The 22,196-nt window shown below is 48.3% G+C and overlaps 1 protein-coding gene across 6 annotated transcripts in view; it reads right to left on the minus strand.

The window, feature by feature from the left end:
* The window catches only part of ZNF395 (zinc finger protein 395), a 41,190-nt gene extending 22,991 nt beyond the window's left edge, over positions 1-18,199 (minus strand). The window contains exons 1-2 of one of the 6 annotated variants that reach the window (XM_045831162.1): positions 18,115-18,199; positions 3,831-3,975 (exon numbers count right to left, since the gene is read on the minus strand). The gene's annotated coding sequence lies outside the window, so the exon portion shown is untranslated. The other 5 variants (XM_045831161.1, XM_045831160.1, XM_045831159.1 and 2 more) reach the window with 5 other exon arrangements.
* Between the last annotated feature and the right edge of the window lie 3,997 nt (positions 18,200-22,196).

The following is a 22,196-nucleotide window of genomic DNA, read 5'->3' on the forward strand; positions in this document are numbered from 1 at the left end:
ACTCAGCAGTCATTCGAATGAATAATGGCATTCCCCCACAGCACTGAGTAAACAGGCAGCAGGGCTTGTAGGGGGTGAGAACCACCTGGGGACCTGCCTGGCTGCAATCCACAGGGAGTAAAAAGACAGGGACCCTCTCCTGTGGTGGGGAATCAGGGTGCACGGAGCTGCAGGCACTCGAGAAGCAAGTCACCTGGCCTGAGAGACAGGCCAGGAGGGTGAGATCCAAAATGAAACATGAGAGACCAAGCTCACGCACGCAAGATCAGTCACCTAGAGACAGCCAGCCAGGAAAGATCAACAGGTGAGGGAAGGGACTGCAGTGCCCAGGTATCCCTCAGCAATCCAAGCCTCACCCGGGAGCCATCGTCCAAAACGTAAGCTGATCGTAACAAAGCTGTAATCTGGGAAATTATGAGGCCCAAGATAAGAAACCTGTGCTGTTGGGATGACCGAACACCGTAGTGGCTGATAACACTTAAAACCCTGACACGAGAGCTGGACACCAGTTTGTTCCAAGACCAGGATGGTGGACAAGCCAATGGGAATAGATCTGTCTGGCCAGAAGGGAGGTAACCAGGCTTCTACAGATCTACTTTTAAACCAACTTTCCCCTTTATTCTCACTCCCCAATTAACTGTACACATTTTCTGTTTCAGGAGGGGCGGGGTCGGCTCTTCACTCTGTGGCTCCATCACATTCTCCGGGGAAACTCGGCTCTGCTCTCCTAGAATTGGAGCCAGAATTCTCCCACCACCAAAGGGAATGCTTCCCAGGCAGGCCCCCAGCGCCGTGGCTGACAGGAAAGACAGGCTGGATGCCACTGCAGTGCCGAAACCGGCCCCTCACAATGGGCGCCCAGCCTGTGCAGGAGAAGCCAGGCCAAGGCCCCCTGACTGCAGAGGACCCTTCGCCCGGGAGAGAGAGGGCGGCAGCCAGTCGCCTCGACCTGCGTCACTCGCGACAGTCTGCCACCACCTGGGAGCCTCAACTTCCCTCCCCACCTGTGAAAAACGAGAACAGTGCCTCCAGCATCTGGAAGGAAATCAAGATGTGTCCCCTTCCCCTGCCCCCCTGTTCTGCTTTATCTTTAAATCCTCACCCGAGGATGTGTTTATTGATTTTAGAGAGAAAGGAAGGGAGAGATGGAAAGAGAAACACCAATGGGAGAAACACCCACTGGTTGCTTCCCGTGTGTGCCCTGACTGGGGATTGAACCCATAACCTGCAGAGTACAGGACGACACTCCAACCAATGGAGCAACCCGGCCAGGGCCCTGTCCCCCTATGTTAGATGGGGGCTGGAGAGCTAAGTAACACAACAGGCCGCTCTGACTGCTCAGTAGCCACCGCCGTCAGGCAAGCATCTGGGAATTGAGGTTGTAAGAGAACCTTTGACCAGATCTGGTACTTCAACTACTGCCTCTAGAGGAAATCAAGATGTTGACCATGGGTGAGCCACTAAATAACTGAAATCACAACAAAACCGACTGCAACAATACAGGGGAACTGAGAAACCAACGCATTCCATCTAGAGGCCTGCTTGGTTGGCCACAGTGAACCCACTCCTGGGTTCAGGGCTGAGCCTGCCCCACACCACGCCCCAGAGCCAGGACCCGCCACGGCCCGCCTCCCACACCACCCGGCCCCTCATCGCACTCCCAGCGGACACGCCACCACAATCCTGCTCTCTGCTGAGCCCAAGTCTCAGTCTTGGTGCCCTGCCTAGGGTGGGCAAGGACGAGTGTCACAAAAGCTCCATGAAGTGGATGGACCCCGGCCAGCCTCTGTGCCCAACCTCTGGGGCTGCCACAGGTCCTTCAGTCCTGGTCCCAGGTGTCCCGGATCTGGCCCCGAGCCACGCCAGTGCAGACCCACATGGGAAATAATTTTGTACCAACGCACCAGACACTCAAGGGAAGGGGCACCATGGAACACAAACACCAGCGTTCCTAAAAACCTGACGTTCGACACGTGCCGGGCTCTTGCCAACGAACTGAACAGAATAAGCTTCACGCGCTGCCTGTAGAGAACCTCGGGCCCAGCTGAGCTCCCGCCTGGATCTTACATCCAGCACTTGTTTATTAAAAAAGCACGTAATGTGCTCCAGAGCCACACTCAGGTTTTCGTGCTTTACGATTAAATGAATGAATCAGAATTTGCTTCTTTCAGGACAATGCGAAGAAACATCCAGCAGTCTGACACTGAAGCCTGATAGAGAGACGGTGTTCAAGACTAAGCCCATGAAGTTAGATCAATGTGCGTGTTAAAATTCTAAGTGTTTGTTTGACGTACGTTAAATAAGTCAAAATAAAACATGTTATGGGTTTTTTAAAAACCTGCTGAGTGACTGGAGTGTGAGGGAGATAGACAAGTTTCCCCCAGAAAACACAAACTCAGCCAAAGTAAAGAGACTACAGACTCATAAAGGAAGATCTTTTAAGCACACAGTGAAACCTGAGCCTGGCGGGGGAGGGGCCCTTGCCTGAGGCTCGACCCACTACCGGGGAAGTACCTCTCTATGGAGGAGGCCACTTAAGGAATCATCCTGCCCCATAACAGTGGGGCTGAGGATGGGCTCGAAGATGGAAGAAGGATGAAGAAAATGAGCGGTCACCCCAGGCTGAGCACACGATATTGGGGTGTCCACTCTTGGATGTTCCCCCTTTCATGGACAGTGTGGTTGTTGTAAGCCAAAGTGACAAAACAGGTGTGGCTCAGCCACAGGCCAGATGTCCCACGCACCTGAGTTTTAAGAGAAGCGAAGGACGAAGAGGGTGCCCGGTAGGCCAGGACACACAGGCCGCGGCTGCACAGCGCTGGTGAGCCCCTGCCTGCTTCGAGGCCGGCGGGCACCGCCGCACGGAATCTCTCCCACCAGGCTGACAGGCAGACTGCACTTACTCCAGGGCCAGCAGGAAACTAGAATCTTCCCAGGGAAAAGGCAGTGAGATGCTCACAAGCAACAAAATCACATCTAACTACCTCACTAGAACTGTTCTAGGGCAAATGGACAAAAGAAAAACAGGGCCCTGGCCAGGTAGCTCAGTTGGTTAGAGTGTCGACCCAATACACCAAGTTTGTGGGTTCAATCCCTGGTCAGGGCACATACAAGAATCAACCAGTAAATGCATATAATAAGTGGAAAAGCACAATGTTTCCCTCTCTCTCAAATCAATAAGTAAAATTTTTTAAAAAGAGAAAAACAGAAAGCCAAAGCAATCGACAGCCTTCCGAAGACTAAAGTTCCTTCAGGAAAGTTCTAACACCTACCATTTATTGAAGACTCACGTGCCAGGCACTGGCGAAGCACCTCACAGACATTTATATCATTTCACCCTCACAATAATGTCATTAGCACCATCTCCTCCCTTTCACAGGGGAGGACACCGAGGCCCTGAGAAACGTCCCCAAGGCCACAGAGCTCGAAAGGGACAGAACTAAGAGGTGAGCTCCAGCGGGTCTGGTTCCAACAGCTACGCTCTCTCCTCCGTCTTCTGCAGGAAAAGCGTGCATCACGCAGGGGGAGGCGGAGAGGCTCGACCGGTGACCTCCTCACTGCTCCTTGCTAGTGAAAGCTGGAGTCACGAGAGGTGAGTGTGGTGGTGGTGGTTTGGGCAAGGAAGGGAAATGAAACGGGCATTCCAACAGCAAAGCATCAAGCGGGGGGCTCCCCCGGGATCGGGGCTACAGTTATTCTCATTAAACACTTTTACAAATGTCCCAGAAAGACTGCACAGCAAAACCCTCAGGGCTGCAAATGAACTCCAACTTCCCAAGTATGTGGCCTTGGGCAAATGACGTCACCTCTCTGGGCCTCAGCGCCTTTACCTCTGAAGTGAAGAAGACAAGGGCTCCTACTCCACGGGATGACCTGAGGCTTTGACGAGGCAATGCAGTTCTTTCTAACAGCGCCTTGGTGTTTCGGAGTCACCGAGCTCCTCTTCCTAGAGATTGATTCCTCTGAGAAATGGCCCTAGGAAAGAATTTTAAAAATGCACCTCAAATACTGAGCACTGTGCCTGACACAAAGCACTCAGTAAACGTTAGCCTTTAAAAAAAAAAAGGAGCCAAACTCCAGGTAGTGACAAGCCAAACCTATGGAATGATTACAAGGGAGACTTCCTGTAAGTAGAGGGGAAAGAAGCCAGTCAATTTTAACACAGGCAAGGGCAGTGTGATACATTTAAGGAAAAAGAAATTCAAGACCGTGCAAGAGCTCTGTGGTGACAGCCAGAATCCAGGAAAGGGGCCTCGACATCACTGCAGATCAGACTGTTATCCGACCGTGCTCACCAAGGCCAAAGCAAACAAACAGAAAATCATTTTGTCCAGCGCCACTGCAGAAGTGCTAAAAACAAAAAGAAACACACTGCCACCTACCCCCTATAAAACTAGAGACCTGTCCACACTGGGAACACTGGTCGCTGCCCAACAAGAAAGATTACTTGTAAACACAGGAGACAGTCACCTAAATGGGCTGGGGGCGGGGGTGGGGGTGGGGCGGGCGGCCTTCCAAAGCGGCCAGGACAAGCAAGCCCAGGGGGCCCTGTGAGAATCTAGCACATGGGAGCGATAAGGTGGGACGCTAACTTCATCACCAACTCGTGAAAAGACAGCAAAGGGAGCACCTGCTAACACTCACGGGAGACCAGAAGAAGAGGTGCCTCTGTACCCCGAAAAGAAAGCAACATAAATGCATGACTAGGTTTGGGCAATTGCTTAAATGCAGCGGTGGGGTCCACCTGGGTCAGATCCAGAACTATTTTCATCAACCCCTGTGTGAGGGGGGTCTGAAGGCGAACGCACGTGCAACAACTGAGGCTGCAGAACTTGGCTGCTCCTCCCCAGTGAGGTGACCACTGGCAGTAGCATGTGCCCTTCAAGAGGGACGCAGCTAGGCCCTTGCTTGCTACGCTGGCTTCTAAAGGCATGAGTCTGGCCTGATATGGCAAATTTTCATGTTTTCCAGGAGCTCTCTGAGCTCTAGAGATGACATCAAGAAGTATAAATCCAGAGACACACAACATGAAACTATTAATAGAAGTATATGACAGGGTTCTAGGTTTCTTTCTAAGAACATGCAAATGCTTCCCAACGCCTCACCCCGGGCTTGAGTGTTTACAGGCACAGCACGCTGTATTCTAGAGATGGCTCGGAGAAGAATCAGATGTGTTGGTCTCCAGTTAGGGAATAAACTGGGTTTAGCATTTACCATCCAGTCCACAATGTGCTGCTTGTCGGTCCTGCAATTCTTCTGCACACAACCACAACCAGCACGCAGGCCAAAGTCCCTCAGTTTGGGGGGCGGGGGGGGGTGCGGACCAGACAGATTTGAGTATGCAGCCCAACCCTCCTGGCCAACCCACGGGGCACACACCTAGCACACCCTAAACCCTGCCCTGGCCTTAGAAAACAATTGCTTTGTGTCTGAGCACGCTTTAGGTATGCCATGGCCTGCATTAAGTATAAGCTAGGAACTGACCTGGTCACATGTCTTTGTTAGGATTTAAAATTAAAAGTGCCCTATGACTCAGCAACTGCCCTTTCTTGGTATCTACCCTACAGCAGGGGTCCCCAACCCTTGGGCCACTGCCCAGTACCTGTCAGTGGCCTATTAGGCACAGGGCCGTACAGCAGGAGGTGAGCAAAGCTTCATCCTGCTCCCTATTGCTTGCATTACCACCTGAGCTCCTTCCCCCTGCCCCCCACCCTCTGTGAAAAACCTGTCTTCCACGAAACCTGTCCCTGGTGCCAAGAAGGTTGAGGACCGCTGCCCTAGAGAGAAACACTCGCCTGCATTACAAAGAGGCAAGTGTAGCCAAGTTTATTTTTAACAACATTTGCAACTGCAGAGGATTTAGAAATAACTTCAAATGTCCACCAGCTAGGGGAAGGCTAAACCATTGTTTACCCTTCTGATTCTAAGAAAGGCCCTTCAGGAATTAAACAAAATCAAGAAGACCTCCATAAGGATAGGAAGCAATGACCAAGACGTGCCGTTGTGGGGCAGGGCGGCGGGGGGACCACTCTGGCAGGACAACACGCTGCACTGCTTTCAAGTTCTACAGGTGGAAGTGAGCACATGTAAGCGCAATTGAAAAGTACCAACAACCTTGTGACGGCGGTTGAGCTCTGGGGAAGGGCTGGATTAGGAGTGGTTGTCAAGGAAGATGTGGTTGCTCTGGACGGTTTGCATTTTTTCTCCTGGGTACGTGTTCATGTACTACCTGTGTGATAAAATTTCACTTAACCATTTACAGGAAGGAAGGAAGGAAGGAAGGAGGGAGGGAGGGAGGGAGGGAGGGAGGGAGGGAGGGAGGGAGGAAGGAAGGAAGGAAGGAAGGAAGGAAGGAAGGGAGGGAAGGAGGGAGGGAGGGAGGTAGAAAGAAAGAGAAAGAAACCGACCCTGTTCCTCTCAGTAATATGTCTGGGGGCACATGCTTCCCAGGAGGCAGAGAGCTCTGCAGTGCAAAGCACTGGGCTTTGCAACACGGATCTTGTTTCAATATTACAAGCCCAACTCTGCAACTCTGTGGATTGTTAAATTTATATGCTAGTTCAAGGAAGAGGCAGGAAAAAAAGAGAAAGTGTGTTGGGGGCTTCTGGGTAATCCAAAGGGATGTCCTAGGAATCATTCCAGTTCTTCCAGCTGAGGATTCCAGCTCTCCGACACAACAAGCATGCACACGCACACATACACACACACACACACACACACACCAATAATGGCAGCCCTCACCCAATCACACTTATTCCTAACATTAATCTGGATCCTGTGGACACTGAGAAAAACCTGAACACTCCATTAGACAGACTCCAAAATATGACTGACTCACCAGGACTACCTAAACCATTAGGGTACTGGTTTTTAAACACATACCCCCTCCGCCCCTTCAAAGCACTATGTACAAAGTCCTCAGGAACACAAAATTCTAACATTAAGAACCTAGTTGGCAAAACCAACCTAGCGTGATAGAAATCGGAGCTGTAGGCCTTCTGACTGAGGGGAGGATAATCTGGAAACAGTCACGAGGAACATTTCTGGGGTGATGCAAATGCTCTGTCTTGAAATGCATTTGTCAAAACCAATTAGCCAGCACACTTCAGATCTGAGCATTCCACTGTATGCAAATTATACCTCAAATTAAAAAAAAATGAACTGCTCAAGCACAGTTTCCCTGCCAGCTGCAGCAGAACTTTGAGCTGTCCTATCAGACATCTGAAATCTCTGTTATGCTATGTAAAGAGCACAGAGCACCATAGCGACAGTCGCCATAAAAATAGATAACAAGATTAAAATGGATAGAGGACACACGAATTTAAGAACAGCACACCAAGAGCAACTCATTTTCGGCAGAGGAAAAATAGAAAGAGGAGAGGGAGTTTCTCATTCCCCCTGCGCATTGAAAAATGCTGAATGTGGTTGTTTTCACTAAAAGTGTTTTATGACTTCCCAATACTCAAAGGACAAAAAAGGCCGAAAACTGTTATTTCTTATTGTATTTTTCTTTTAAAAAAAAAAGGAGAAGCAGCATATGGCGGTTTAAGTTTTTCCCACACCATCTCTGTGGCCCAGGGAACCCATTCGCAGCGATTCAGCACGCAAAGCTGAGGTGCCCGACTCTGAGTGGGACCCTGACGGCACTGAGATCCAGAACCGCTGGGCCCTTTAGCACCAATGCACAAAGATTTCCAACTTTAGTTCTACAATTACCAAGTTCTGGCCCTGGGCAGCCTGGCTCCATTGACTGGAGCATCATCCTGTAGACCAAAAAAAGTTGTGGGTTTGATTACTGGTGAGGAACATATGAGAAAGCAACCAATCGATGTTTTTCGTTCACATCTCTCTCCCTCTCTCTCTCTCTCTCTCTCTCTCTCTCTCTCTCTCTCTCAGAGCAATGGAAACATGTCCTCAGGGGAGGATAATAATAACAATAATGATAATTTTTAAACAAGTTCTGCCTATATTTTTACATACTTCTAAAACCGTCATTTTCTAGGTCATGCACCCCAAAACTGCTTCACTCCATGTGACAAGAGAGCACTTTCTTGCCAGATACTGATTGTTTGAATGCCAAAGTGGGAGCCGGGACCTCGCGGGGAGGGGAGCCGTCCTGTGCCGTTCTCTGGCGGGCGGCGAGAGGGACCTGGCTCTCCTTGCGGAGCACCCTCAGAACATTCGCCACGTGAGTCAGCCCTGGCAGTGCCCCAGCCGCAAAAAAAAAAATCCGAAAATATCAGAAAGAAAATCTAAAATTTTTAAATAATCAGGGTAGCTTCTAAATAAACCATAAGTTTAAGTAAACTTCAGGCAAAATTGAACTAATCACATTTCTACATGTAAGCTATGAATAGTAAAAATGCAAAATGTCTAACTCAAACCACAAACTTATTGTCTGATATAAACTACATATATGCATTTTGGGAAAATCCCACTCAAAAGTTTCTTTAAATTTATCCACCTCTTAAGAGTCCTCTTTGCCGCTAAACCTACCGAGCAATCACAAGGCTCAGTGTCTTCCCAGGCGTCAGGACGGCAGGTAGGGTGCTGTGCATGGGGACGTAAATCCCTGGTGTTGGAAAGAGGAAGGTGACGATCAAGGGCACTGCCAGGCCCTCCACAGCCAAGCAGAGGGCCCATCATTTCAGTAAAGGGCCCCATCTAGGTTCATTCATTATACTGACTAGAACTGCCAATACACACATTAGTCTTCTCTGTGTCAATCCATTTTATTTACTACCAGTTGCCATTTCCACCCAAGCCCCATCATTTTCACTTTCTTAAAGACCAAATTCAGCCCTGGGTGTTGTGGCTCAGTGGGTGGGGCGTCATCCTGCAGACTGAAAGGTCACTGGTTCGATTCCTGGTCAGGGCACATGCCTGGGTTGTGGGCCAGGTCCCCGGTTGGAGGCAACTGATCGATGTTCCTCTTCCTCTCTTTCTCCCTCCCCTCCAAGAATAAACAGATAATAAATAAATAAATAAATAAATAAATCCTTAAAAAAAAAAAGACCAAATTCAATTTTCAGCAGCCCTCTGGCCACAGACTGAGTCCTGACCCACCTTGGAACAGTTCTCTTCACCCTTTCTAAAGGGACCCTAGACAGGTCTCTGGAAAATGTTGGGACCCATCTATAAACATTTCTGAAAGCGCTTACACAATGATGTTGACTCAAAGACTACGCAACTGGAGGTGTAGCCTCTATTCCACATTATCCTTCAGCCGTGACAGGTTACCTAGCAGCCTGACCCTAAGAACCAGAAAGGACTTTGGAGATCAGCCTAATTCCTGTCCTTCTCTTCTCCAGTGTTCCCACCCAACAGCATTCAACCCAACTTGAATACCTCCCACAACAGGAAGCTCACCCTTTCACGGGCAAACATTTCCACTGTTGGGCAGCTCTGCCAACTGGAAAATCCTTTTTCCTATTGAACTGAAATCTGATGTTCTAGTCTTTCAGGTTAAAAGCAACTGTAAAGCTCATCAACTTCTGTGCACTCATTCTCCAGATGAGGAATCCGAAGCTGGGGAGGATGAAGCTATGGTTCCATCCATCGGTCATATTCCCACACCCAGGAGCAAAAATGAACAAGTCTACTCTCTCCTACGCTTGAGAACCATGAAAACATCTGAAAGCTCTGTTGGGTACCCACCCCAGGAGTACACGCAGTCTCTCCTGATTCTACTGCACCCTAGTCACCTTTCCATGGATGGTCTTGCTTATTTATGTTTCTTGTAAATCACGCCCTTCCCCAGTGGTCCAAATGTCCATGACCAGCAGGAGTCATTAAAACTAGATCCTATGATTGGATGGATGAATCCCCGAACCAGTTGTGAACTGGATTCAATTTCTAAAAGCCTCACCCCACTCAGGGCTCACATTAAACTCACCAACAATAGAACAATCTCAAAACTTTTTCCCCCAGGATCTGCCCCTCCTCAGTGCACCCAGAGTACCACCGGGGTTACACTGTGCCTGTCTGTTCACCTGTGGGTCTGCCCCTTTCAAGTGGATCATCAGTTTCAGGTCAGGGACTATGTCATATTTTGTGATTCCAGTGAGTCATCCAATACGTGACACCAAGCAGGTAGGGACCCAAGATTCGCCACTGTACGAGTCATCTACTTTACCCCATCCTGTCCCTGGACAATAACATGTTTTTTTAAAATAGCAGTGTTTAAGGGGATAAAAAGACAAGCCACAGACTGGGAGAAAACATGTGCAAAAGATCCAGCTGATGAAGGACTATTATCCATAATATACAAAGGACGCTTAAAACAATAACAAATCAGACAGACATCTCACTCAAGAAAACCTACAGATGGCAAAAAAAAAAAAAAGCCCTTGAAAAGATCAAGGTCATCACCTGTCATTAGGGGAATGCGGATGAAATCGAGGTATCACTACACACCTATGAGACTGCCCGAGACCAAACGCTGACAAGGGTGTGGAGCAACTGCGGCTCTCACTCCTTGCTGGTGGGAACGTGACACGGCGCAGCCACTCTGGAAGACAGCTGGGCAGTTTCTCACAAAACTAAACGTGCTCTTACCCTACAATCCAGCAATAGCACTTGCTGGTATTTACCCAAAGGAGCTGAAAACTTGTGTCCATACAAAAACCTTCACACAAATATCCACAGCAGCTTTATTCACACTGCCAAAACTTGGAAGTAACCAAGATGTTCTCCGGCAGGTAAATTTAGGATAAACTGTGGTACATCCAGACAAAGGAATATTATTCAGCACTAAAAAGAAATGAGTTATCAAGTCATGAAAAGCAATGACGGAAGCTTAAATGCATATTAGTGAGTGAGAGAAGCCAACTGAAAAGGCCACACACTGGACGATTCCAACCATGTTAACACTGGAAAAGGCCAAACTGCCGAGATCGTAAAGAGATCGCTGGCGGCCAGGGGCTGGGGTGAGGCAGGGATGAACAGGCAGAGCACAGAGGTTTGAAGGTAGCGAAAGCACTCTATATGATACCGTAATGGTGGATACATTTCATTACACATTTGTTCAAACTCAGAATGTACACCAGCAAGAGTGAGCCCTAACGTGAACTGCAGACTTTGAGTGGCGACAATGTGTTGCTTTTGGTTCATCAGTGGTAACAAAGGCACCACCCTGACAGGGATGCTGACAGTGGGGGAGGCTGCTAATGTGTGGGGGCAGGGGTGTTATGGGAAATCTGTACCTTCCTCTCAATTTGCTATGAACCTAAAACTGCTCCAAAAGTAAAATATATTTAAATATACATATATAGCTGTGTTTCCACACTGTGATACACGGATTTATAAAAAAAATACAAATGATACATTCAATGTGGGAAAAGAAGAATGTCACTCAACTCGATCTATCTAGAAGCAACCAGTATTAAGTATTTCAGTATTAAAATTAGTAATTTTCTTCCAGTCATTTTCTATATACTTTTGTTTCTTTAAGATTTGAAATCATATTGTAGATGCACGTTAACTTTTTCAAAAAGTGTTCAGTTTATTTGCATTTAGCACAATTATTTTTTTAATCCTCACGTGAGGACATTTTTTTCATTGCTCTTAGGCAGAGAGGAAGGGTGAGAGGGAGAAAAACGTCGATGGCAGAAAGAAGCACCAGTTGGCTGCCTCCAGCACATGCCCGGACCCAGGACCGGCACCCGGACTGGGGGTGGCACACGCCTGTACCCGCACTGGGGATCAGATCCACAACCTGGGCATGTGCCCCGACCAGAAATCAAACCCACAAACTTTCAGCCACAGGATGCTGCTCCCACCATCCAAGCCACACCAACCAGGGCTGCACCTTAACTTTTAGCCAGAGACACTTGCCCGTGTTATTTTCAAATTATTCCTGACCACTATTTCTAATGGCCACAATATAATAATTCCATTATAAAGGCACATTCATAGAATTCACTCACTTATAGACTACTGCCAGCCAGCTCATATACCACTGGTCATTTATTTCCAATTTTTTGATATAGTTAAAAAAAGCTCTGAATAATCTCTGTGCATAAAACATCATCTACATTTTAGATATGGTCTCAGCTGTATCTCTAGAAGTAGAATTATCCGATCAGAATGTAAGAACATTTCAACGCATTATAATTCAAATTTTAAAAACTAAATCAGACTTCACACGTATCTTTTACTGAATTTCTTTTTTCAGCTTGGACCCTCATTCTGGGTGATGTTGAACCTTGATTTACCTACTAGATAAGCAATCCCTCCCACCACAACAAGGCTGACAAAACATACCTTCTGGAGCTTCATCTACAACACTGGAAAAAATGTTGAACAGCTCAAAGCCGAGAATAGAATCGGATGGCAATCACTCTCAGACCCCCTTCCAGGCTGACTCAGTGCCACTAATTAACAGTTTTTGCCTATTAATAACACCATCAAATTAAGTAACACCATCCAGCCCACATTCTACCACTTAGTTAATATGGACCGGCAGAGCTCGAGAAGCTGTTAAAGACTTCCCTACCAAGCCAAAGCACACCATAGCTGCTACCTCACAGTAACCAAACCGTCATATAAAACAGGAAATAGGTTTCATTTCATCCAATTCGGCAGGCTCCTGGTTATCCTTGCATCCTCGGGCCACACACTTTTTAGCAAAAAGCACCACAGTTTCAAATGTTTTAATGTTATAAAAGCAGTGTTTTAAGATTTTATTTAGTTTTAGAGAGAAGGGAAGGAAGGGAGAGAGAGAGAAACATCAATGTGTCAGAGATACATTGATCGGTTGCCTCACACAACCCCAACTGGGGACCTGGCCCAAAGCCCATGTGCCCTGACTAGGAATCGAACTGGTGACCCTTTGGTTCGAAGGTCAGTGCTCAATCCACTGAGCCATACCAGCCAGGGCACTAAAAGCAATATTTTAAAATAATTAGCCCTGGCTGGTGTGGCCCAGTGGATTGAGTGCCAGCCCGTGAACTGAAAGGCTGCCAGTTAGATTCCAGATCAGGGCACGTGCCTGGCTCACGGGCCAGGTCCTCAGCTGGAGGCAACTGATCGGTGTTTGTCTTCCTCTCTTTCTCCCTCCCTTCCACTCCCCCCTTCCAAAAATAAATAAATAAATAAATAAAATCTTAAAATAATCAGATGTGCAACCTGTGAAAAACAGGGTGGCTTTTGCTCCACCCTGCTCACCTGTCCCTCACCTGGGGAAGCATAACAGGTGGTTATGGACTCCCAGGGTAAACCAAACTGTCTCAGGACCACGGGGACCTAAACTTACTCACTTTGGCTGGTCCTAAAAGCAGCCGAGTTTTCCAGAAGCTGTCTGCATTAACACCTGCACTTGGACCCGTTCTTCCACATTGCGATTCTCTGGGTCCTGGAGGCCTACCCCGGGGCCACCCTAGGGTTAAGGATGTAAGAGAAGAAATGGCACCGCGCCTCTCCAGGCTATTCCTTTATCACTGACTCACAGAACCAACGCTCCTTAGAGTCTAATGTTGGACGGCACTCGGCAGTCATGACTCCCACCTCACCAAGTTATGACCTCGACATCGTTCTTATACCTGCCAGGAGCCGCGATCCAACCGGGGCAGCCAGTAGTGGAACGCGGGAAGGCTTGGGAGATCTTGAGGTCCCCAGAAATGTGCCTCACTACAGAGAATGTCTCAAAGTCCTCCAATTAGTGCCATTCCAATCGATCCAAAAGTATTGCAAAGTCTCAGCCAACAGCAACTCAGAAAGGGCTGTTGACTTGCCTGAAACAAATCATGTGCACACAAGTGTCTGAGGTCCCATAATGCGAGGCTCCTCTTGAAGACTCAGGTCGCAAACCCAAAGATCTGCTGGGCTAAGCAGGGAGGGTAAAGCGATTGGATTGAGGCAACAGAGAGCACGAGGTCTATGACAACTGACTCCCATGCCCAGGGAGCAGCCACCACTCAGCTCTGGAAGCCTGCCTGACCTGATTCTTTAAGACAACCCAAATCCAGAGGTTCTTCTGGATTGCTCCCAAGTCCAAACTGTAACACGTCTGAAGGCTGAACACATTCGAGCCACCTATTTACAACCGCTATGCTACATTTTAACCCTGACCCACCTGACCAGGCTGATTTCCCCCCACTCTCCGTTCATCGCTCTAGACACAGCGTGGACATCCCCAACTCCAAGCCTTGCCCATGCTACACTTCCCACCTGGGCAGCACCAGGCACAGGTTCCTCCCAGACCTCCTTCCCTATTCCAAAACGGTGTTTCTAAGCCACTCCGGCAGAGGCTGCTCACCCTTCCTCTGAAGTCTGCGGGTGCTTATTTTCCATTTTGGCATTCGATCACTTTGCCTTGCTCCATAATCAGCTATATTTTAACTCCCCAATGAGCCTGTCAATTTCCAGTCTCTTCCCTGTGCTTCCTTCCACGTACAGCACCAGTAAGCATAGCTCTGCATGTGAGCAGCTTAATAAATACTTACAAGATTTGAAAATTCTCTATAACGGTGTTTTTCAAACAGTGGGTTAGGATCCATTACAGAGTGGTTAAACCAATTTATTAGGAGACAGTAGGCATGTTTAAATAAAAAGTAATAGAATAGAAAATAAAAGTATCAGAGGAGACTGCAATGAAGCCAAGGAAAGTACTACTTCATGACCTTAAATTAGATTTTTACATACATGACTGAGTATACTAGGCCGTGATATAAATCTTAGTTCTTAATGTAGGTCATGGTCAAAGCAGGGCAGAAAACACTGCTCTATAAAGAGTAAATTAGCTCAACATCTGCTCCGTGGAATTTCTTTTTTGACCATCACATATTCCCTATAAAGAAAAAACATCTGAGGGACACCTCTCCCTGTGCAAGTCAGCTTCCCCTGCTGGTTCGCCCATCCTGCATCTCAGAGTAAGGGGCTGAAGAACTGCAATTACATTCTCTACTCATTCTGCAACTTTCCGTAATCACCCTTCAAATTCACCAGCCCTCAAATGTTGCAAGTGGAGGTTTGGGGAATTTGTTCAGCAAATCACCCTAAGTCTCCCTTGCAACAAGCAGGCAGAATTCAGAGCTCCGGAAGAAGCTCTGAAAAAGCTCTGCCAGCAGGTTGCTGGCTTCCTGGGAACTGGCAATGGTTCGGGCTGGGACTGACCTGGCCCTGGGAAAGGCAATATCCCTAAACCCATAATTTCCACCTTGCCCCTTTGGATGATCTTACTCTCCCACCTACCCACCCACCCATGAATGGGACACCAACACTAGCCTGAAGCTCTCAGCAGAGAGCAAACCCAGAGGTTTTTAAATCAGCTCATTTCAAAACCCAACAATTTATGTTTTTACCAAATTCCATTCTACGCCCCTTCAATCACCCTCATGGTTAGAAGAATAAGTGGCCTATTCTCCTTGAAGCCTCAGTTTCCCAGAGTTGTTGTGCCAGGTGCAGGCTGAGGTCCAGGTGATGTCACCCGAAAGGCAATTCGGACCCTCACTAGCATCCCATCTTCTCCTGCCTCCCTATGACCCAGAAGACACCCCATTTCTCTCGGGAGCGCCTTCCTCCTCCCAGCTTTGGCAGCCTTCCCCACACTACACAGCCTGGTTTCCCCTCAGTCTCAGAGTCACAGTTTCTTGCAGGATGGCTCTGTTTGTATTATCTTGGCAAATAGAAAACTTCTCTGCAGCCTGAGTGTCAATTACTTCTCTCCAAAACACACATTTCCTATTTCTTGAGTTACCAACTATAGCAGCTCCAAGACCCTGGCGTGTAATCAATTTCCACAAGGAATTAATTTCCATTCATCTCTTTCCTTCACCCTGCCCCTGTCAACAGATTATTGCTACAGTAATGTTTCTAAAACTCACCCTCTTTTCCATTTCCAGTTATCCCAGTCCAAACCTTGGGCACCCCACAACTGTAACTGGCTAACTGAGTTGTCTCCTAGCATTACGTTTTAAAGCCTTTCCAAACACCCTTTCATTATGTCACTCCCTGCCTCACAAACTTTCATGTCTCCCCAGTACGCACAGGGTAAAGTGCAATTCCCCAGTCTGGCTTTCTAGGACCCAGTCTGGCTTTCGCAATCTCCACCCTTGTTCCTCTCCATCTTTATCTACCACTGTTCAGGACACATTCCCTGGTCTGGCCAAGGCCAGCTCCTTGTCTTGGGAAAGCCACGTTCATTCGCACCTTACGGCCCAGGTCGAGGGTCTCATCCTCCAGGAATATAGTCCTGGTGACTTCTGCCCATGCTCCCTTCTCTGAACTCCAAGAGCAGCTATTCTGGTTGCTGCGTTTTAAGTTAATTGTGCCCTATCTTGAGTTTTCCTTCACCTGCCCAGTCTTCCCATCTCCTCCATGAGACTATAAACCCTAGAGGGCATCATCTCATGTATCTTTTATATCCTCCCTCACTGAGATCCCTGTTTGAACCTCTTCTCCTCTGGTAGTCCCCTTGCAACCTCTCGCACCTGTTACTTCTTCCTCTCCTGCCTTTGGGCCTTTGCCAGCAAGTTATTCTCCAGTGCACAACTTATTTCAGAACTTAGTACTGTAAATCCATTCCCCAGCTCTAACCTTTCCTTTGATATTCCCTCTGCCCCCCAGCTTTTACAGTAATTTAGGCAGCCATAACACATTAATTTGAACTTGAGCTCCAAAATCACTTCCACCTGGTCAACAGGCTTTCTAAGGCCTCAGATTCCTGTGCCTCCTATCATCTCCTAGAGAGCCTGGCATGGGGCTGAGAACGCAGCAGCCCCCCCAAAAGTACCTGTGCAGTTTACCTGAATTGCTATGTTTCCTTGTGTTTCAAGTTCCTTGAGCCCCAAACTTCTGTTTACAACACACCTTAGGAGAGTGTCAAAAAAAGACCTTCAATATCCGTTGATCACTCACTTTCAGGCAAACTACACCAGGTACACTTATCTGGAAACAGGGGTGTAAAGAACATAGTGGTGGCCTATAGGTATCCATTGCCCCTGGCAGCCTGGCACCGCGTCTGCCTGATGGAAGTGCTCCAAAGCCCCCAGGAATTGGCCACAGCTGCCTGAAATCAAGCAGGCAGCAGCACCCCCTCACTACCTGGCAGGTGGGCTTCTTAAGATTTCTCCGTCAATCCTAAAGTGAAGGTGCTGCGCCCTAAACTCCAAGGCAGGAGGTGGAAATACTACCTTTGAAATTGTTTGCACATGACAAACTCCCCATCCAGGCCCCCACGAGGCACCCCGCATGCCCACAGTGCCAGCTCCCAGGAGGGCCAGGGGCCACCAGTGGGGAGAGGCAGGGTTAAGCGGCGCGGAAGTGGGGGTGGACAGAAGAGGACAGAAAGGGTGGGGGCCAGCCCCCGCGGTGGAGGGTGTGTCGCGCCGCGCGTCCCGGAGCCCGGCACTCGCTCGCTCGGTAGAGTGGGCAGGAACGCGCGGGGCGCCGAGAGGGCTGGGCTGGCGGCCCAGCCGGAAAGGGTCAGCGAGGGGGCAGGTCAATCTCCGTCGGAGAGACGACTCTGGACAACCGTTCAAAGTTGGGGAGGGGGTGCCTTGGCCAGCGCCCGCGGCGAGCGAGATAAACAAGGCGTTACATGGGAAAGCGGACAGCCACCCCCACCCAGCCAGCGCGGGCACTGCCGCAGCGTCCCCGCGCCCCGACTCGCCATTGCCCCCGCGCGCCCGCCTCCAGGGCCCTCAGGCCGCCGACCCGGCCCCCGCAGGCGTGCGGAGCGTGGGAAGTTCCGGGCCGCCCCCGTCCCCGGGCTGCAGAGACGCGAGGTCCCCGCGCAGCTCACCTCGCCCCGCCACCAGCAGCAGCGCGGGCCGGACAGCTCCGGCTTGGACAGCTCAGCTCGGGTCTGGGCTGCAGCTGCCGCCGCCCCTGCCCACCCACCCGGCGCGGCCCACCACCCGGCTCCGCTCCGGCAGCCCTCCCTCCGAGGCTCCGTTCGCGCCCACCTGGCCGGCCTGCCCTCCCTCTCCGGGACACTGCGCTCACGTACGCGGCCGCGGCCACAACCCGGCCCGGATTCCCGCCCAGGAAGGGAGCGGAGGAGCGCGCCAACCAGCGAGTGAAAGAGCTAGACTCTGGGACACACCCCCCCGCCGCCCTCCCACTGCCCCCCACCCCCTTTCCCCGCCCCCCAGCCCCAGGCTCCGCGCGCACCCGCTGCCTGCGCGCCTCTCGCGGGCCACGCGCGCCAGTGCCCTTCCAGCACACCAACCACACGCCTGCATGCACACCCCCGGGCCGCTTGTAGACAGTGGGCGCTCAATAAGTTACCGAGCGACTCCTCAAGCACATGCGCCCTTGAATCTGACCGCGTTATGACCCACCCCCCAGCCCCACCCCAAAATCGGAACCCGTGGCTGCAGCCCCGAATCAAACTTGAGAGTCTTTTTGCACTGAACCGCCAACTGAGCCAAAGTTTCTTGCAGTTGTTTTTCAGGCCTGGCTCTGGGACAGGCTTCTCCGAGAGAGGCCGCGCTGCCACAGGGCGGGAAAGGAAGCCAGAAAACCCCAGGCACCAGCAACACGGCTCGGCGGGGGCGATAGGGACCCAGGCTTCGCAGCCAGGACCCGCCCGGGGCGCGAGGGAAGACTGGAGAAAGAGGGAGCATTAGAACCAAGTTTTCCACTTCTTTCTTTTGATTTAATGTGTTCTCCGTTTTATATTATTTCACTCGATTTTACTCGTTGTAGTTGTAAAGTGAGGCGTTATTTACTTTTTCTGGACTGGGAGAAAGTTAACTATTAGCTTTCAGCCCTGTGTAAACAAGACCAGTTGCTTTTGGCACCGTTAGGCTCTGGCTTTTGTATAATTTGTAACAAGGAGAATTGAAGCTGTTCCATTGTGTTGCTCTGTGTTTTTCAGAGATAAGACCAGAGGCACAACGGTAATGAAGGGCCCCAGTGTCTATATGTGTGGGCCTGTATATTCATATTTAAATAGCTGTTAATGACTAGGAGAGTAATAGTTGCCTCCACCAAAAAGTTTTAAAATGTTTGGGGGCATACTTGTTGAATGCGCAGTTCGCCTCCAATGTGAGGTATGCTGTTTTTCTTGCAGAGGGGCGGTGGGGAGTGTGCTGGAAAGGCCTAAAGGCTTTGCCCGTCTGACAAGCCTGGCATGCGATCCTGATTAAACTGCTGAACAAGCTTTATGAGCCTCAGCAGGTTCTTTTATCTCCCTGAACCTCAGCTTCTTAATCTGTAGGATGAAATTTTTTTAAAAAAGAAAGGAGGCAGAGCTCCTTGCTCAGAACAAAGAAGTAATAAATATCATTTCCCTTCCCCTATTTCCCACCATTTCGTTAAATAAGAAAAATATCCAAACAGAACCAAAATTCCTATAGGATACTGGTTCTCAACTGAGGGCAATTCGTGGAGACATTTTTTTTTCAATATTTTTGAAATATTTTTATTTGTATATGTCAAATTTGCCTCATATCCATTTTTTAATTATGTTTGATATTCAATATTATTTTTTAAAAGTTTCAGGTGTACTGTATAGTGGTTAGAGAATTGCATGATTTATGAAGTGATCCCCCATAATTGTAGTACTTAGCACCATGCATAGTTATTACATTATTGATTATATTCTTTACACTGTCCTTTACACCCCTTCCACTATTTTGTAACTACCGATTTGCCCTCATTAATCCCTCCACCTTTTTCATCCAGCTCCCCAACACCCCTCCCCTCTGGCAGCCCTCTGTATATCTCTGCATCTGTTTCTGTTTTGTTTGTTTATTTTGTTCTTTAGATCCCACATGTAAGTAAAATCATATGGTTTTGTCTTCTTCTGACTTATCTCACACAGCATAATACCCTGTAGGTCCATCTATGTTGTCACAAATGGCAAGATTTCATTCTTTTTTATGGCTGAATGACGGAGTAACTTTCCATGGTATATATGTACAACATCTTCTTTATCCACTTGTCTATTGATGGGCACTAGGGTTGCTTCCATATCTTGGGTATTGCAAATAATGCTGCAATGAATATAGGGGTGCATATATCTTCTTGAATTTCTTTGGATAAATAACCAGAAGTGGAATTGCTGGGTCATCAGGTAGTTCTATTTTTAATTTTTTGAGGAACCTTTCTCAAAAAAGAAGACAGTTTTGATTGTTACAAAAGTGGGGGTTGCTACTAGCATCAAATAAATATAGGCTCACAATGGTACTTAAGATCCTGCAATGCCCAAGACAGTGCCGCCCCCCAGCGCCCCCCCCCACACACACACACACTGCAAAGAATGACCTGGTCTAAAATGTCAATCATGCCACTGTTGAGAAATCCAGCTATAGGAAAATTCTGCCCTTTAACTCTCTTCCTCAAGGAAACATTCTTTTATGCACTGAAAACAACATCAAGAATGAAGGCATTCGGAGGATCACAACAATTATATTAAAACACAAATCCCCCCCTTCATGTGAAGATGCAGACTTGAATTTTACATTTTATCATTAAAGGAATATTTTTGTCAACCAACAACACGTGCTCCCTTTCTCTTAAGGTATCTTACATATTATGTATCGCTAAAGGTCATAAATAGCTTTATGGTCTTGTTTTCCTTCTTCCTCAGACGGTGGGTGTTCACTCACTTCCCGCTAAGGAAGTGTTCTCATATTTTCTGCTAAGTCCCTCACCTCTCCTGAAGCTTATGATACAGTCTTTGCCCCCAAGGAACATACAACCTAGTTGGAAATGGATTAATGCATGTGCAACAATTAAGGAACAATACAAGATAGTATGTAATTAAGCTTAATTGCAACACCCAGATGCAGGTGGCTCAGAAGAGAGGGCAATGAGTTCCACCAGCAACAGTCCAGTATTGCCTATGTGGCGGAGGTGTTCAGTAAATGTTTGCCGAATAAAATGAAATAGCAAAAGTTTTTTACACAAGCTAGGTCTCAAGATAGCTACACACCTCATGACCAGATTTAAATGGCTAGCTTTGTAAGTGGAGGTTGGTGCCTGACTGTGAGCTTGTTTTCCTTAGAACCTCTTGTTCAAACTTGTAACCAAACCTATACATTTCCAAAAACAATTGAATTTTAATAAAAGTGAACCAGTCATCCACTTGACAAATATGTGAGGGCCTGCTGTGGGCAAAGCGAACCAGAAGAGTCCCTAGATTTGAGCAGAACCCACAGCTTGTTCCGTCTGAGGCTGCGCCTTGTGATGCAGGCCATCAAAAGGCATGTGTTCTCTTACAGCACAGGGTGCACGTCTCTCCCTTTTTGCTGCAGGTATGTACTTGCACGGCATGCATTCCAGAGCTGTGCACATTAACACAGACTCGCGGAGAACTTCCCACCGCAAACATCCATTCCAAAACACACACCCATCACTCAGCACCTTCACACAGAAGCTAGGCTCTGTCCTAAACACACACTGCACAGCATACATATTACAAAAAGCAAGATGTACATAGAAAGATTGTAACTTGGTTTCCAATCTTGGCTCCTCAACCCCTCATAACTACAGCTTACCCTTCCTGGAAGCTGGCCCATCCTAGAACTGTGATTCACCTTGCTTCCTCCCTATTAAAATGCAGGCATCTTGTGCCTTTCTTCCATCAAAGTAATTAGCTTCTTGGAGAGCATCTCCCCTTAGCTTGAGGTTAAGCACAGCAGACCCAGGCCCTGTCTCATAATATATGGGTACACTTATAGATGAGGTAGGAGTGTGAAATTGCCACTATCCCCAACCCCCTGATGAAACTGCTTCCAGGTTTGCATCCCTCCAACCCACTCTATGCACTAACCCCTTTCCTCTGCTTAGAATGCAAATGCTTCCTGTAGCTTTTGCTATAACGATGTCCCAGCAGTGCTCGTTAGTATCCTTCATCGTGTGGCTCCTAACCACTTCTCCAGCCACTACTTTCCCCTCTCTGTCTCTACCCCATTCACTCACTCTGCACTCCAGACATGCTAACCTGAACTTTTGTCCTCTGCCTGCAGACTTTTGCTTTGCTTGATACATGCTGTTTTCTCTGCCTAGAACACTCTCCACCCCTCTCTCACCTCTTTAGGTGGCTACCTCTACTCATTCTTTTCTTTTTTTAAATCCTCACCCAAGGATATGTTTATTGATTTTAGAGAGGGAGAGGGAGAGAGAACAAACAAACACAAACATCAATGTAAGAAAGAAACATCAGTTGGTTGCCTCCCATGTGTGTCCCAACTGGGGATCGAACCCACAGCCTAGGTGTATGCCCTGACCAGGGATCAAACTTG

Source organism: Phyllostomus hastatus, unplaced genomic scaffold, assembly GCF_019186645.2.
Source record: "Phyllostomus hastatus isolate PE091 unplaced genomic scaffold, TTU_PhHast_1.1 phas_contig_159, whole genome shotgun sequence".
NCBI lineage: Eukaryota > Metazoa > Chordata > Mammalia > Chiroptera > Phyllostomidae > Phyllostomus > Phyllostomus hastatus.